Source organism: Balaenoptera musculus, chromosome 2, assembly GCF_009873245.2.
Source record: "Balaenoptera musculus isolate JJ_BM4_2016_0621 chromosome 2, mBalMus1.pri.v3, whole genome shotgun sequence".
In the NCBI taxonomy this organism is placed as follows: Eukaryota; Metazoa; Chordata; class Mammalia; order Artiodactyla; family Balaenopteridae; genus Balaenoptera; species Balaenoptera musculus.
This window is the reverse complement of record NC_045786.1, coordinates 36,408,315-36,425,650: the sequence shown is the minus strand read 5'-3', so window position 1 is coordinate 36,425,650 and position 17,336 is coordinate 36,408,315. Positions and strand designations below refer to the sequence as shown.

Sequence of the window (17,336 nt, the reverse complement as noted above, 5' to 3'; positions counted from 1 at the left end):
ATAGGCATCACCAGGAAGCTGCCTAGAAACAGCTGTGTACACATGCCTAGCACATCCAAGTTTTCAAATCTAAGTCACCTGGCAAATGATCATGGATTCCTCGATTTACAGGTGTAGTGCAGACTCTACTGAAATCCAGAGAATTATCCAATATGGCATTTATCCTTCGAAAGATATTGGCATTGCTACACGTGGAGAGCGCAGGTGCTTCCTGATTGTCCCAGCAATCTTTTATCCTTCCTGCGTCTTCCTCCTAGACGCAGAAAAAAGATGTTTAGATTTTCTACTCTCCCTTTTGATAGAGACTTCACACCTCCTTTCTTCTAATCCAACACCACAAGTTAAAGTAACAAGGACTTGGGTTTCTTGCCTATATATTAAAATACTTCACTCTGAGCAAGGCACCCTGAGAGAACCATAAGAGGGAAAAACACTGAAATGTAAGATGCTGCCTCAAGAACCTTCTAACATAATGGGACATGTATAGGAAGTAGAATGGCATGGTAGCAGCAACATGAGCTTTAAGAACCAGACACACCTGGTTCAAATCTTGAATTTATCTACACAATAGATTATTTGGCAATAAAAAAGAATGAAGTACTGATGCATACTACAACACAAGTAAACCTCAAAAACATTAAGTCAAAGAAGCCAGTCACACAAGACCACAGATTATATGAGCCCAATTACATGAAACATCCAGAATAGGCAAATCTAAAGTAGATTAGTTGGGGCTTCCCTGGTGGTGCAGTGGTTAAGAATCTCCTGCCAATGCAGGGGACACGGGTTCCAGCCCTGGTCCAGGAAGATCCCACATGCTGTGGAGCAACTAAGCCCGTGCGCCACAACTACTGAGCCTGCGCTCTAAAGCCCGCAAGCCACAACCACTGAGCCTGCATGCTGCAACTACTGAAGCCTGTGCACCTACAGCCCGTGCTCCACAGCAAGAGAAGCCACGATGAGAAGCCCGCACACCGCAACGAAGAGTAGCCCCCACTTGCCGCAACTGGAGAAAAGCCCGCACACAGCAACAAAGACCCAACGCGGCCAAAAATAAAATAAATAAAATAAATTTATTTAAAAAAATAAAGTTGATTAGCTGCTTTCAACTGGGGATGTGGGGAGCAGGTTAGAGGGTCATGTCTAACAGGTACAAAAATTTTTTTTTTTTTTCAAAATTTCTTTTTGAGATAATGAAAATATTCTAAAATTAGACGACGGTGATGGTTACAAAACTGTAAATACATGTGTGGAAAGACGGTCTATATGCTTTGGAGTACAAATACTAAGTTTACCACTTAAGTATCTTCTTTGAGCCTTGGTTGCCTTAGGTACAAAATGGAGTACCACCTACTTTACAGTTGACAGGTGAACTTTACGGTTATGCAAATTATATCTCAATACAGTTGTTTAAAAAGTTTGGTTCTGCCATTTATTGGCAGTTATTAATCTCTGTGCCACAGTTTCCCCATTTGTGAAAACAGAGAAGAGTACCTACTAACCTTTTGATGACATGTTTACAGCACTTAGCATGGTGCTGGCATATGGTAGCTACCATTTTTACATCTGAAGATATAATCACAGGAAAAGACACGGTCAGGACCAAGAGTGGTACAAACACCACCCAAAGGGAATTGTTTAAATAAGTTATACAATTCCACATGGTCATTAAAAGTACTTACAACTCAGGTAAGACATTACTGAATGAGAAAAGCACTCCCAGATACATAAACATGAACTGAACCCCCACCCAAGTGATTCTTTTGGTATTCTCTATCTCAGCAAATAACACCACCATCCTCCAGGTGCCCTAGACAGAAATCTAGGTACCATTCTTCACTTTTCAATCTCCCTCACTCACCACATCCAATGCCTGACATATAAGCAATGAGATACTGGCTGACAGACTGAATCTTCTAAGGGGAGCCTGACTCATCAGTTCTATCATTCCCAATTACCTTGGGGGGAAAAAAACAGACCAAGTAAGGAAACTAGCACCTAAGATCTTGTAGCTGATCACTTCAAAACAAAATTTTAAAAGCCTGGTGCTATTCTGTTTAACCTATTAAAATCCAGGTATAAGCATGAGAATGACCAGAAACATTTACAATTTTATAAACTCTGCAGGATGGCCTTGAAGGGACAAACTCGAGTTCCATATCATTTTCAAGCTCTTGAAAGACTGTGAGGATGACCAGAATACACAGTCCTGCAAGGTTGTTTTCCCAAGCCCTCCAGAGAGGTCCCACCGAGAATGGTTAAATCCACTGACACAAGGCCCTTTTCACAACTGTAAATTTCTAAGATGATTTTCAACTTCACTAAGGCAACTTCACAAGGGCTAAGATAATAAGCATTTATAATCAATCTGCAGATCTTAAGGCTACATGCTTCATTCATTCCCTGCCTAATAACCATTAACCAATTGCCTGCTATCTACAGCAGCATTCTAAGGGTAGGCAGGTTACACAGAGACTCAGTCAAAAAAATTTTTGAAGTCTAGAAAGGGAACTAAGACCTGATTATGTCGTGAACAATCACAACACAAGCTACAATGTGCTGTAAACATACACTGTCCTCTGAGCCGAGGGGACTCAAAGGAAGAGAATGTGCCTGGAAGTGAGAGTAAGACGAAGGTCTGAAGAACACAGAGAACACAGCAGCATTATCAAAAGTGGTACAGCAAGGCGGAGCATTAGGTATGGGAGAAGAGAGCAGACTGGAAAGAAGGTCTATATGCTTTGGAGTACAAATACTAAGTTTACCACTTAAGTATCTTCTTTGAGCCTTGGTTGCCTTAAGTACAAAATGGAGTACCACCTACTTTGCAGACTTTGTGGTAATGAGAAATTAAAGTGCCTGGATACGCTCAATAACTTATTAGGGACAAATGTCTCCCAACTCCATCACTGTTACTCATAAGTATGCTTTCAACTTATCCTAATCAAGTTCACAGAAAAGCTTACAGCACATAACTAGAGGGCTTTTTGCCTTTATGGTTTGAAACTACCACTCATAATTCTTTAAAATCTGAACCCACACCATGCAGCTATGTTCGCTAGTTCAGGAATAAGATCCTAAAATGTTATACCTATTTGTATGCCATAACAAATCTAGATTTGCCCTATTTTGGAAACCCCGGCCTTGTCTTCAAATACCATATAACCCGGGATCAACATGGTGATGAAAGGGCCATTCCTTTAGGTCAAAATCCTGGTTTGCGGATATTTGTCATAAATGAATGCCAACTCTACCACCTTCTGGGTTTGTTTTCATTAAGTTTGCCTTTAATCAACAACAAAATATCTACACTGCAGACCACTTCAAGACTATTACCTGATTCCTCAAAAGCCAGCTGAAAGATTTATGGAAGACTGTCTGAATGGGACACAGTTTATCTACTCCTCCTGATGGAGTTTTAAGCCTGGGGTTCCATGGATTGGAATCCACTGACTCCCTTTGCAACATGTTCATGCCAAAAATTTTTCTGAGAATAAAGTTTTCTAATTAATCAGATATTTTTAGTTAATAGCACTGGTCTTGAACATTTTGGTTTTTTACCTATTATACAGCAAAAGAAAGTAATATACTTACATATCCCAAAAAAAGTGGTTCTGAGACATACTTTGGCAATTTGGTCTAAATTTTTTAGTAAGTAATAATAAAGCTGAATAAAACCTCTTTAGCATGTACACTCAGGATTTTGAGGATACTGTTTACCACAATTTTTGAACGGCACTTATACGACTACCCACTCAGAAAAATGTCATTCAGACCAAGATAAGGAAATGTTACAGTTTCCCCTAATGAATTGATATGTTTTCCTTACATTATGGGAAAATGTAAATCTAGCCAAGTTTCCATGTTTGCTTTAGTCTCCTGGTCACTCAAAGCCAGTTTCTGTTTGAATGTCAATGGCTCTACAGCTGTTAAGAAATGCTTCTCTAACTTTCTCCTTGGTCCTTGCTTGTCCATTCTTAATTAAACTTCCACCTCAAGTCTTCTGTGCAAGAATGTAAGGAATAAAAATTTATCAGGTTGATCCATATGAAGTTGTCAATATCCTACCTTTTCTGACCGACAAAATGACAGTGTCACATAGTCTAATATTTCATAAATACTAAAAACCTGCTAGGTCAGATGTTGAGATTACTGAAATATGTAAAACATAATCCATGCCCTAGGGAGAACGAGGTAATTGGGAGAAAGAAAGAAAACCAGCTAGGTAAGTGGAGATCAAGGTAAGTACAAAATACTACAGAAGACATGAGTATATTTAAGGTACCTGGAATGGTTTAACAATTCAGACTTTTAAGCTAGGGATTAATGAAAAAGCAGAATTTCAATAAGCAAGTCTGAAGAAGAACATAATAGACAAAGAACAAGCACAGAGTGGATACAGAACACAGTAAATTCAAGGAAAGGGAGTGCAGGAACAAGACTGGGCAGGGAGGCTCACCAGGAATAAAGGAGATAAGGCTGCAGGTCCTTATCTGCAGAAAGAGACCAGATACAATACTCAAGATACCACCTCCTCTTCATTCATGACCTCACTTCCCTCTCTCTTCTCCACTGGTTCCTTCCCATTAGTCTGTAAGTATGCTCAAGGCTCTCTCATCTTAAAAAAAAACACATCTTCCTTGACTTAAAACATTCTGTTAAGCCACTGCCTTCTTCCTTTTGCTCTACCACCAATCTTTTAGAAAATATGCTATATTTACTTCTGAACCTCCTGTTCATCCTTCCTCTCAACCCATAATATCCTGCCAGCATGTCCTTCTCCCCCCAAAAGAAACTACATTAATGACTTGAGTTGCCAAACCCAACCGATACTTCAAATCTATCTTACTTGACTGACATCTTTGGGTATCTGATCCTCAGCTACTCTCCACTCATTTAATTCAGGAACCACTTTCTCCTGGCTCTCCCTTTACTTTTCTGGTTATTCTTCAGTTTCTACAGAATGCATTTAATGCCCAATATTCTTTTCGCTCTATAGACTCAGTCTGGAAAAGGAAATACTACAATTTCCAGGACAGGTTTGTGAGAACATTAAGGGAATATTTAATACCAAGACTGCTCAAGAATACATAAAACACATGGTCACTGTAACTGTAGCTCTTGTCACACTTACCTGTCAAACTGTTTGCTGTATACATAGTTAGCTCTGCATCTGATAAACTGTAAGATCTTTCAAGGCCTTTATCGAAGTAGCACCCAACATAATATCTACTAAATTTGCAGGCACTCAATACAGATACCACAGGAAAGGCAGACCCATATTATATTCCTTTCATAGGTATTTTTACCACCTCCATCACAACCTCCATAAATTGTAGTGACTCTTAATTGTTAAGACAAGAACAAAACCAATATTCACTTATCAATTCTATCTCTTTTCACTGTCAAAGCTCTTGGCCACTCAAAGTCATTTCAGGATTTGGGATTTTAAGTTTGGAGCAGAGACGATTCCACATGAACAAAAAACAAGGAACCCACGAACAGTATGACCTCGTGCTTGGGGACCCAAAGATTACAATTATATTTACTGATTACATTCTCACCATACACCAGGAGCCATTCTGGGGACAAAGGATAAATAAGACAGCCCCAGCTCCCAAGGAATTAGTCTAATGGGAACACAAGCACATAAACAAGTAAGTTATATGCTATATCGTAAGCCTAATAAACATACATAGAAATTAGAAAGGATAGTAGGTAAGTAAAAAGGTTAAAAGGTTTTGTCAAACAGGCATATTAGGGATGGGAAGGGCATTCTAGGCAAAAACAGTAACATGTACAAAGGCAAAAAGGTACGAAACAAAGGAATACTTTTAGGCAACCAGAAGTACACTATTGCTAGAATTTTAAATGCAAGGGATACTATCCTATGACCCAGCAATTGCACTCATTCTCCTCCATGCAAGAGAAATGAATACATAGGAGGATAAAAAGGTACGTCCAAGAACAGTCACATAGTTTCATTATTATACTCAAAATCTGAAAAGAAACAAAAATTAATGCTTGTTGCATTAGTGGTCCCCAAGACCACCCCCAGGTTCAATGATTTACAAGGACAACTCACAGGAGTCAGTATTCAGGCGTATTCAGCATATATTCAGTCAGAAAATACAGAGCAAAACCAGTAAAGGGAAGAAGCACATGGGGCAAACCCTGGGGGAAACCAGGTGCAAGTTTCTAAGGGTTTTCCTCCCAAACGGGTCACAGAGGACATGCTTAATTCCCCCAGCAACAAACTGTCACAACACTTGTGAAATGTTGCCAACTAAAGAAGTTTGGCACCCAGGGGTTTTATTGAGGGCTGGTCACATAGGCAGCCTCTGTCTGTAATATACAAAAATTCCAGACTCCAAGAGGAAAGCAGATGTTCAACACAAACCATATTACTATACCTAAACCATATTACTAAACTTAAAGCTAATGATTTACTATACCTAATATAGTTTATGTATAGTAAATCATTCTTACCAGTTCTTGGAATGGTGGGAACTCAAAATCCAAGTTCCCAGACACCAGCCAAAGGACAGCAGTGAGACCTGCTATGTTAACTCTTTTCTGCACACCCATAAGCATAAGTATGTCAAAATTGTTCACATCTGTAACATGTAAGATGGATAATTATTCACATCTCTAATGTAGTACTGTACAGCAAAAACAAACAAAACTTCTGTACTACACTCCAACTTACAGAAACCTCACAGACACTAAATTGTGGGGGGAAAAACAAGGCCAAACTCAAGAGTACATGCTACATGATTTCATTTATAAGAAGTTAAAAAACAGGCAAAGCCAACTGATGCAATCAGAACAGTATTTAACTGTGTGTGTGTGTGTGTGCATGGAGAGGGGGAGGGATATAGAGTGGAAAGGGCACAAAGGAACCTTACAGAGTGCTGGAAATGTTCTGCATCTTGATTTGTGATATATAAAAATAATAAACATAAATAAGTAAAAATACATAAAACTATATAAACATGTAAAAATTGATCAAGCTATACACTAACACTAGTGCCTTTTACTGCATGTATGTTACTACTCAATTTTTAAAAAGTTCAAGGAATAGACCAGTAGGGCTCAAACTTGGCCACTAAGCTGAAGTCAGACCATGAAAGACTTTATACACTAAGGAACTGGACCTTATTCTGTGGCAGTAGGTTTCAAAGCAGGGTCTGTGTACCCACCCTTGTCAAAACTTTTTTCATAATTCTAAGATATCAATTTATTTTTCCACTGTGTTGACATTTGCACTGATGATACAAAAGCAATAGGAGTAGGTAAATCTGGCACCTTAGCAGAAATCAAGGCAACGTCAATAAACTGTAGCAAAAGTTATTGTATTCCTTATGGTATGAATTCCCAGAAAAAGCCAGATTTACAATGTCCTTGGGTAAACAGTAAAACTTCTATTAAATCTCGACCCTTGAGTACATGCCTTTAATATTCTCTGAGACACAGGACTTCCCTGGTGGTGCAGTGGTTAAGAATCCACCTGCCAATGCAGGGGACATGGGTCAAGCCCTGGTCCGGGAAGATCCCATATGCCGCGGAGTAACTAAGCCCGTGCACCACAACTACTGAGCGTGCGCTCTAGAGCCCACGAGCCTAGAGCCCGTGCTCCACAACCTCAAGGAGAAGCCCACGCACCGCGACGAAGAGTAGCCCCGGCTCGCCACATCTAGAGAAAGCCCGCGCACAGCAATGAAGACCCAACACAGCCAAAAAATAATTTAAAAAAAAAATTTTTTTTTAAGTATTTGTGATTGAGTTTCAAGAAGAATTAGCCTCTTCTTTTTCCCATGAAATATTTTTTGTAATACCTGAAGAAACAACTGACATACTATGGTTATCAATTTTGGGTATTTGGCAAACATTCTCTTGAAAACAAAGTTAAGCCAGTAGCTTCAAAAGATAAATCACTGTCAGTATCTGTTGCTAATGATAAAATTTGAACTTGGAAGAAAAAAAGAATTCTGGAAAAACTGTATTTGCCACCACTTGAACTTGACACCTTCCTCAATACTTTAAAAGACTTTTCTGATGAGACTGGTGGTGCTATTAACCAGTGGTCAACATTTGCAATACTGCACAACTCAGTGAACCAACATTTGTCAAATGATTAAAACATGATGTTACAAAATCAGACATGGGTAGATGACATCCAAAGTGCAAAACAGACCAATGCATTTTAACATAACAGAGCATGAAGAGTACATCCATACGGCTTCAGATTTCATGTTGCAACTACAGTTGGACCTTTATATCCTTGGGTTCCTCATCTGCAGATTCAGCTAACCACAGAGTAAAAATATTAGGGGAAAATATTCCAGAAAGTTCCAAAAAGCAAAAGCTGATTTTGCCATGCACTGGCCAACTATTTAATTGGCATTTATGTTGTATTTACAATTACTTACGTAGTATCAGGTACTGTAAGTAATCTAGAGATGATCTGAGGTATATGGAAGGATTGCGTGGGTTATAAACAAATACTATGTGATTTTACATAGGCAACTAGAGCATCCCGGATTTCCGGATTTTGGTATCCATGGGGGGTCCTGGAACCAATCCCCCATGGATACTGAAGGACAACTGGAATCTTTAAGAAGTTACCACTTGTTGGCGCCAAAGAGGAATAGCCAAATCACCTGAAAAGGCTATTAAAATATTTCTCCTCTTCCAACTACGTATCTATGTGAGACCAAATTTTCCTCATATACATCTACCAAAACAACACATGGCAACAGATTACAGAGGCTGACAACAAAATCCAGCTTCTATTAAATCAGATACTAAAAAGGTAACAAATGTACAGAAAAATGCTCACTTTTCTCAGTTATTTTTTGTTTCGGAAAATACAATTGTTAATATGTAATAGATTTGTTATTTTTAAATGACTAATGGATAACTTTATTTTCAGTTTAAATTTCTAATGGATAAATATTAACAGATATGATTCACATGCACAAAGGCTCCTGAGGTCCTCAAAATTTTAAGAGTATAAAGGAATCCTGAGATGAAAATGTTTGAGAATCACTGCCTCATAGAATAGGTGATCAAATTTGCACTTTTCAAAGATCTTATAAGAACATCTCGGCAGGAATGCAAACATCCTGAAAGGCTCAAGAAACGTCTGTAAGATTTGATAGGGCAAAATGAATTTGCTAAAAAAAGAGTTTCAGAACAGAATGTGTGAGAGGGAAGAGGATCCTATGATATCAGATCTCAAGGATTTAAGAGATGAATAAAGGGTGAGGCAGTAAAGATTGAGGGGGGCAGGTTACTCTGTACAAAAGCTTGATGGGGGCAGGTTACTCTGTACAAAAGCTTGATGGGGAAGCTAAGAAACGCCAGTGAGGCTGGTTGCTGAAGGGGCTATTGTACTAGGAAAGGTCTAAACATGAGAGAGAGATGACCATGTTTACAGACAGAGATAAAAGATGTGGCAGGGACAACTGACCAAGAGGTCCTGAGGGTATGAGAGAAGATGGACACCAAGACACAAAACTGCTCTTTGAATAGGGAGGAGGACAATCCTTCAATAACTGGCAAAGAGGGACGGTAAAGGAAGCTAAGTCCAACTGGAGAGGGCAAGAAAAGGGCCTATATAACCAACCGTCCAGACCTTCCAGTTTCTTTTGTTCGTCACAAAAATTTATGAGCTTGTCTCAGTCTCATTACAAAGAAAAAGACATGCTTAGCAAAACTGAAAATCTTTCCCCAAGTCAACCAGGTTAACAGGGCACTAGTACTCAAATCAGGATCCCAGCCTGGCTCTGCTCTTCCTTCTGCATCAAGGCAGCCTGAAAAACAAGAGAGGAGGAGAGGAGAGACCAGGTCAGGGAACTGCTCTGTGACAACTCTGAAGCTGTGGGGGGAGCCTCTTACAAGGGCAGGGAAATACTGTTCTCAGCTTCATCTGACACATTCAGAAGTTTTAGCATTAAGAGAGCCTCCCAAACTCAGGCAGGGCAACATGAGCAGGAAAAGCAGCAGGATGGTGGAGCTGGCATAAGCTCCTGACCGGCAGAGGCAAATTCAGCCTCTTCCAAGTCCAAAAATCCAAAGGAAGTTTGAGTTTCATTTTTAAATTCCTGTATTAAATCAGCAACACCTCACTATTTATTCCGTGGAGAGGTGTGCGGGGGATTAGAAAGGATACAGGAAAATACCCTCTCATCCAGAGCTCACTATTCAGCTTGGGAGATACAACCGCCCATTAAGACCCAAGGACCAGGGCTTCCCTGGTGGCACTGTGGTTAAGAATCTGCCTGCCAATGCAGGGGACACGGGTTCGAGCCCTGGTCCGAGAAGATCCCACATGCCGCGGAGCAACTAAGCCAGTGCACCACAACTACTGAGCCTGCGCTCTAGAGCCTAGAGCCCGCGCTCCGCAACAAGAGAAGCCACCGCAATGAGAAGCCTGCACACCGCAACGAAGAGTAGCCCCCACTCGCCACAACTACAGAAAGCCCGTGCACAGCAACAAAGACCCAACGCAGCCAAAAATAAAAAAGACCCAAGGACCGCAGGTCTGAGAAATGTGTCTGGGAACAATAAGACCATTACTATGGCACAGCTCCACACAGAGTGGTAGGTGTTGAATAGGCAGGAATAACTAAGAAAGAAGATAGGAAAAGCAGACTGAAAATATTCATCCAAGGGAGACCTGAACTAGTGGTAGCAATGGGAATGGAGAACGGATAAAAGGATGTTACAGGGGTTAAGGGAGACAAGAGTTAGATCACATCAAGGCTTTATTGTTACAGAAACTGGGGAGAGGTTTCCAAACAAAAGCTACAAGTACGTATTTACCTAGCATCCATCTGTACTGGGGCCTTCAGGGTTAAAAAAAATTAAAACAAAAAAACACCCAAACACAGTTCTTTCCCCCAAGAGGACACCAGACCCTAGTCAGAAAAAAACTGACTAGTAATTGGGTGGAAGGGACAGAATTAGATTAGCCCCAGAGGATGAGGAAAAGGAAGAAATTGGTAGTTTTGAGATCTTCTAGGTTTAATATGCCTCAGACAGACACATTCATTCAGTAGGCTAATCAGAACTATGGTTCTTGAGAACAATCAGGGCAAAAAGAGCTCAACTTAAAACTTGACCTGGTGCTATAGGAACACACAGGCCCTCTGTAAAAGACAAAAATGAGCCAACAGAATGAGCCACGAGGAATGTGGCATCCACGGGGAGGAGGAGGAAGCCTGTGAGTGCCAGGACAAGAAAAGATCAGAGAAAAGAAGAAAAACTAGGAAGCCCCAGAGTCTTAGGAACCAAGTAGAAATTTTAAGTAAAATGAGATAATGAGAGATCAATATAACAAAGAGCAAGGTGCATGAATTCCAGAAATATCACTAGTCTGGAAATAAAGAGACCTGGGTTCCAGTTTTGGCTCTATCATCCCCTCACTGTATAAATAACCATTTTTCGTTCTAAGCTTAATTCTCCTCATCCGTGAACATACTGAGACACTATAATCCGGGCTTGGTGTCAACTCCCAAGTTATACCTGGGAGGCAGACAGGTCTCCAACACCTCCTGAGCTTCAAAACAATTCCAAAATTACAGCTTAAAAAAGTCTCAGGAGAAAGGGCAGACTCAGGAGACAGATGGTGTCAGAGCCAGAAGCCAGGAGCACAAAGCCAGAATGCAGAGAGCACAGGTGCTAAGTAGCAAGAGATTAAGTGTTCTGTCAAAAGACACAAAGAAACCCAACCTGCCATTCAAGGTAACTGCTTTCCTTCAACAAGAGGAGAGCTACTCCCACACCTTTATCAAAGAAAACTTCAGGCCACAGCACTAAACCTGTCAGGATGGTACGTTTGTCAGCATATTATGCTGGCCAAGAATAAAGAAACCAGTCACACTATTATAAGTAAAGTTACTCCCAGAATCAGCAGCTACACGCAACTGTGACCCATTTCTGGCACGCAAATCAATCTTTAGACCTGCCCTCTGGGAATTCTCCAATTACCTCAAGGAAAGTCATCACAAAATGCCTTAAAAATCAAAATGGTACTCTAACCATACAGGAATATTGAAAAGTGAAGCAGAATTCAAAGACTATCCATGCCTAAGTGTTCTTCTGCACCGCTGAAAGCAAAGCTCAACCCTATTTAATCAGGAATATTCCCCCCACACCTGTGTTACTTAAAAACACATTATATATTGAGTAGACAAAATAGTTCCTAACAAGAATCTTTTTAAATCCCAATAACAAAACTCTGAAAATTTTGTGTACAATGCAAATTTAACACTCTCCAATTTGAATACTGCCTTTTTATTCCAAGTCAGGTAATTTCCCTATGAAAAACATGAAATGTTATACATATTATGTACTTTTTAGTTCAATCTTTTCAGCCAGTTGACTGTAACTGAAAAATGCCTTGTTTTGGGGGGTCCTATCTTCAACATAAAAACTTTCAACACCTGGAATCTGTGTGCTTACAGAAGATGACAAGCTCTCATACACAGGTATGACTAAAATCAGGCTCCAACAATGGCAGGAAAGAAAAAGGGCATTTTCAAAGCTGCAGTATGTGGGGCAAAGGAGGCGGGGTCAGCAGTATCCAAATACTGAAAGGATGCATGCAATGCGTCTTGGTTTTAACTCAAACAACAGAGAGAAGCAAAAATTCTTTATGTAACTTCCTCCACTCCAACCTCTTAAGTCCAACCCTCTTCCTATCCCTCATCCCCTACCCCCAGGCTTTCTGGCAAGTTCTCCCCAGAGTCAGTACAGCTTAGATACTGCCTAGGAAAAGCAGATTTGCAGAACAGGATGGGATTAGTAGAGCTCTTCCATATAAGAGAAAATAATTTGTTATTTGATCCCATGATTCTTTTACTGCCTCCACCACTAGCTACTGAAGACAGCAGCCTAAACACTAATATCTGGATTTGGTATGCATTTCTATCCCAAACTTCAAGCCAGAAGTACTACCCACTAATGAATCTGCCCTTTAAACAAACACCTAACAATTTTAGGGAACATTTAGCTGAAAACAATGAATGAAAAACTTTGCACAGATATTACCTAGCATATAAACACTAAAATACCAGCAGAGAGCTACTTTAGTCATCTCACGATTCCCCTTCACCAAATTCACAAACACTGAACTCGCAGCTGAGACCCTGGCCTGTAAAGGTAGCTAAAGCAGCAGCTGAAGACAAGTAACGTTTTAAAGTTTCCATCTTTCCAAAAACTTTCCAGACCACAGGTAAAAAAATTTTTCTGGTGTGTATTTGAGTCTGCATTCTCACTGAAATATTCCTTTGACAACATCTCTGAATATGCTCAATTCCTTATGCTTTAAAATCCTTTAGGAATAAGATACAGAAATAAAGGGACATATCCCTTTACATCTGCTAGCGTGGATTATACACTGCTAAGATTCTAAGTGTTGCCCAGAATGAAACCCCAGCTCCTTAGTCCTGGTGCAGGGCTCTTTTATGCCCTGGGAGCTTATCCCAGATTTTACCACATACTGCTAAAACCCTTATTAATTCTGCCTGGAAATCTAAAAGACAGAATTATGGAAATTTTAGCTAAGAGAAAAAAGGTGAGATTTAATAAGCCCCATTCTACTTTCACAGGTCTTACAAAACCATAATTCCAAATATGCCTAGTCTCAGAAGGAAAATGTTGCTGAAATTTAACTGTCCTGAAAGAGGACAGTCTTTTGTGCAGAGGTCTGGGAAGGTCACCCCCACAGTGGGAGGAGCCTGACTTCTCCAGACCTCTGGCTCTCTCAGAATCAGCTAACTGCTCTGACACACATTATGGAATGATAGACACAGCACATTCCTCCTGACATCAACACTGCTGTGCTAACGCTCAGAAGACCCACACTGACTTCCACAGCAACCAGAGATTCCCTCCAATGCAGTTAAGGCTCACTTTGCCTATGAATGTGACCAGCCCATAGACCACTGCATTTCTATACAATGCACACCACCAATAACCCCTTGACCCCTCTGACATACAGAAATACACATAATACCATAAGTTCAGCTATGGCACCAGAAAGACCTAGATTCACACTGGTTTTATCACTTGATAGCCTCCTGACTTGATTTCTAAGCCTGTTTCATCATCTGCAAAATAGGGAGGAAATCTAAAAGGGATGTTTTAAGACAAAGACCCCAAACTAGCCCTCAGGTTGAATCCAATCTTCAGAGACTTTGATCCATCCAGTGTTTTCAATTTGTTAATTGCTACGTGTAAAAAACAGAGATTGGCAGCTTAACTAGGAAAGAAGTCAAAGGTCCATGAACTCTGGGCCCACACTTCTGCATGGCCAAGAACCAGCTACTGACTCTCCTTTAAGCAAATTCTGTAGTTCAGTAGGCACTACTCTTCTCTACTTTCTTTCCATTTATTCATTTATGTTACCTCAGGCCCCTGTAGGGATTTGGGTTTGTAACCCATTTTAAGGATTAAAAACAAAATAAATAGCTTGGTGACCCCTGAAAAAACTTACAAAGACAGCTATTATCATTAGCCTCTTAACAAGTTAGGTGTTGAGCGTGGAGTCGCACTACTTTTATCACCTTTCTCCACTTACTGACTCACAGACACTGGTACTGGTACCACAGGAAAGACAAGACCACAGAAACATTCCTGCACCAAGTGCCTAAGGCTCAATCCAAACTGCTCATGTTTCCATGGTCACTCGCCACACGCCTTCGCTCTCCAACCTCCTGCCGGCTGTACAGGCCAGCACAGTTCCCCTTCCCCACAGGGGAGCCTGGGCCAGCGGGATGTTTATAAGACAACCCTCGGGAGGCGGGATGGCAAGTATTTCTATACTATAAAGACTAACTTAATATAAGGTAGTCAACTTCCTAATCCTAGTTCTATAAACCGAGCACGTACTGCCAGACCACTCCTCAAGTTTAAATTACATCACTGTGGCAAAAGCCAAACTCTGCAGCAACGGGCTCTGGGAATACAGTGCAGCTCAAAGCGCGCTCAACGAGGGTGCCCCAAGACCCGCGGTCAGCCCTTAACTCTAGAGTCCTGAGGGGCTCCGGCAGCCCTGAGCTCCACGGAGCTCCAGAAGCAGAATTTCCTTCCACTCCCCTTCTACCTACGATAAAAACCATTCAACCAACCAGGAAAACCACCACCAGCCTGAAGTTTCCAAGGTTTCCTTCCGCCTGGTGGGATTCATTTTTGTTTTTAACCCAGCCTGTGTCCCTAAGCTCAAACAGAACCTGAGCCTAAGGGTGCAAACTATCCTCAGGAGACGCACACTTCCAGCTGGCACATGTCAGCACCGTCACCTGAGGGGCAGACCAGAGGCAGGCGGTACACCTGTGGATACCAGCAAACCCCCTCGCCCCTCGCCCAGCAGTTTACTCAGGTGCCAGCGAGAGAGCGAGGCAGCAGATCGGTAGCCAGGGAGACCAAAGGAGGCAGTTGCCCACGAAATGCAGCGCTAAGCAGAGCCGGGCCTGCGGGGCGGGGTGGGGGAGGGGGAGTCACAGCCGGCACCCCCGGCTCTGAGCGCTGTCATGGAGTTTTCGTGCTTCCCACTTGCCTCGCGAGCGCAATCCTAGCGGAGGACCGCTTGCACTGTGCAAAATGCCACCAAAAAATAACCCGTGCAGGCGAGGACGTGCTCCAGAGCGCAAGTGTCCGCTCGAGCTTTCTCAGTCCTGTGGGCGGCGCCGGGCCACTTACAAGGACCCTGGCCTGCCCGAGCCCTCTGGGAATGACGCAAAAAAGTCAGAGTCGACTTGACTGCAGACAACACCCACGCGAAAAAAAAAACCGGGGAACGACGCCAAGTGGGACAACCAAAGGCGAGTAACCTTTTCTTGGTCTGAGTGCCCCCCTCCCCGCCCCGGGGGCTCAGGGCAGGCACGGGCCTTTCCAACCCGCGGGCTGACCAGGCGAAGCAACCAGGCTGTGCCCCCAGCCACTGCTCCGCCAAACCCGAGACCAGCACTGGGCCCGCGCCAACCCCCACCCGAATCTGGGAACCTGGTCCGGTCCTGGGCTGAGAAAATGACAAAGCCAAGGCCACACGCATGCTTCTCCGTTGTCAGAGAACTCGGGGTGGGGAAACCCGAAGCTGGCGCGGCTTAGGTCGGCTCCACGGCTGGGGCACCTCCGCAGCCTGCAGGACCCCCGCCTATGCCCCCAGGACCCACCTCTGAGCCGCGGGGCTCCCCAGCGCGAAGCCGCTTTGCACGTGCCGGCCACCCTCCAGCGCCCGACCCTACCTAGCCAACCCCGCCCCAGAACTCCAGCTCCTACGCCTAACGAACGTGTGAAGCCACGTGACCTCACGGGCCAGAGAAGCGCGCGCGGGCGGCACGAGGGGCCTAATCCCTCCGCCTTAAAGGAGACGCGCCCACCGCCGTCGTGGCGCTCTCCCTTGACCCGAGGCCCAGCGCAGGGGTCTACGCCGCCAGCAGCCCCGCCCCGCCCCGGCCGCCCTCCCCCGCTGCCCACTGGGTACGAACGAAATTCGCGGGGGACGCTGCGAGGCGCGTGAGCTCCCAGCGCCGGTGGCTTCGGCTCTCACGTGCGACGGCTGCGGGAGAAGGAAATGTTCCGGGCGCGGGGGCGCCCTTCCGTCCGGTCTGCTCCCGTCTGGACAGACACTCGAGGCCAACGGGCGTCTGCAACGCAGCTCGGAGGCCCCAGCAGCCGCCCCCGGAGGGCCGCGGCGCCTTTAAGCCCAAAGGCCCTGAGTCACGAGGAGGCTCCCTACCCCCCCTTCGCCACACACCCCTCCACGAGGCCCCACGCTCGCGGGCACGTGACCCGCGCCCCGCCCGGGACTTGCGCGCACGGGTGGGGCGGGAGAGGAGGGTACCGCGGACCGGCCGAGGTTGCGCGCGGACCGTTAGCTGCCGCGGCGCGGACCGCGGCCCCGCCCAGCCCCGCCCGGGCGGGCGGCGAGCAGCTCTTACCAGCGGGAACGCCATGGGGCTGGCGTGGCCCAGCGGGACGGACGGACCGGCCTGCAGGCGGCTGGCCGGCGCGGCGAAGGACGCGCAGACACGTGGGCACTATTTTTGCAGCGAGCCGCGCACAGCGCCGCAGCCGGGGCCGCTTATAAAGCCCCGCGGAGCTGCCCCCTCCCTCCCCCGCCGGCCGGATGCGAAGCACCTGTGTCGGCCCCGCCCGGGGCCCCGCCCCTTCCAGCAGGCCCGGCGGAGGGCTCCACCGCCCACCCGGAGCCAGGCTTCCGAACGGAGGCGGGCTCGGCGGCTGCACCCACTAAGGGCCACGGCTTACACCACCCCACCCCCTAGGAGGCCAGGGGCCCAAGTGGAGCATGCCACTCACATAGT

General features: G+C 44.2%; 1 protein-coding gene across 3 annotated transcripts in view; it reads right to left on the bottom strand.

Moving 5' to 3' along the window:
* Nucleotides 1-16,700, bottom strand: part of CPEB1 (cytoplasmic polyadenylation element binding protein 1) — a 95,530-nt gene extending 78,830 nt beyond the window's left edge. For 2 of the 3 annotated variants that reach the window (XM_036844870.1, XM_036844871.1), the window contains exons 1-2: nt 16,500-16,700; nt 79-253 (exon numbers count right to left, since the gene is read on the bottom strand). The gene's annotated coding sequence lies outside the window, so the exon portion shown is untranslated. Of the gene's footprint in view, nt 1-78; nt 254-16,184; nt 16,227-16,499 lie in introns of those variants that run through there. The other variant, XM_036844872.1, reaches the window with a different exon arrangement.
* Nucleotides 16,701-17,336: the final 636 nt, after the last annotated feature.